Source organism: Phacochoerus africanus, chromosome 1 (genome assembly GCF_016906955.1).
Source record: "Phacochoerus africanus isolate WHEZ1 chromosome 1, ROS_Pafr_v1, whole genome shotgun sequence".
Taxonomy (NCBI): Eukaryota; Metazoa; Chordata; class Mammalia; order Artiodactyla; family Suidae; genus Phacochoerus; species Phacochoerus africanus.
Window position 1 is genome coordinate 25,668,716 of NC_062544.1, and position 722 is coordinate 25,669,437.

Sequence of the window (722 nt, forward strand, 5' to 3'; positions counted from 1 at the left end):
TCCCCCTTTTTTGTACTCTGTATAGATAGTAGTATATTATCAAAGGGCTTACAGGAAGAAAAAGAAGCTTCAGGGATTCTTAATTACCTGGTACATACACATCTAATATATATATATTTCAGGTCTTCCAAATAAAGACTTTTTTCCTTTAAATGATTATAGCCTGGTCTATAACTTAATTTCATGTTTACATTAAATGGGTGTATTAGTAGAGAGAGGGAGAAAAGAAATTTATTTTAAGGAATTGCCTTAAGTGAATATGGAGGCTGACCAGTCCAAAATCTACAGAGTGGGCTGGCAGGCTATTGACCAAAAGAAAACTGATGTCAGCGTTCAAGTCCAAAAGCTATGTGCTGTAGAGGTTTCCCTAGCTTCGGGGAGCTCAGTCTTGTTTTATCCAGGGCTTCAACTAACTGCATGCCCAGGCCCACTCACATTCTGAAGGGAAATCTGCTTTACCCAAAGTTAACAGATGTAAATGTTGATCTCACCCAAAAACATTTACAGAAACATCTGGAGTGATCTTTGACCACATATCTAGGTTTCTTAAGTCAGCCAAGTTGATATACTTAACCATAGTATTGGTTAAACTTTTAAACTCTGTAATTTGCTACAGAAAGCATACTCTAAGGAAATTAGAAATTTTATAGTAAATAGTATCTCTTATAAAAAGTAGCTAAAGGCACTAGAGAAGAAATAACTTTAACCTGAAGGTAATAACA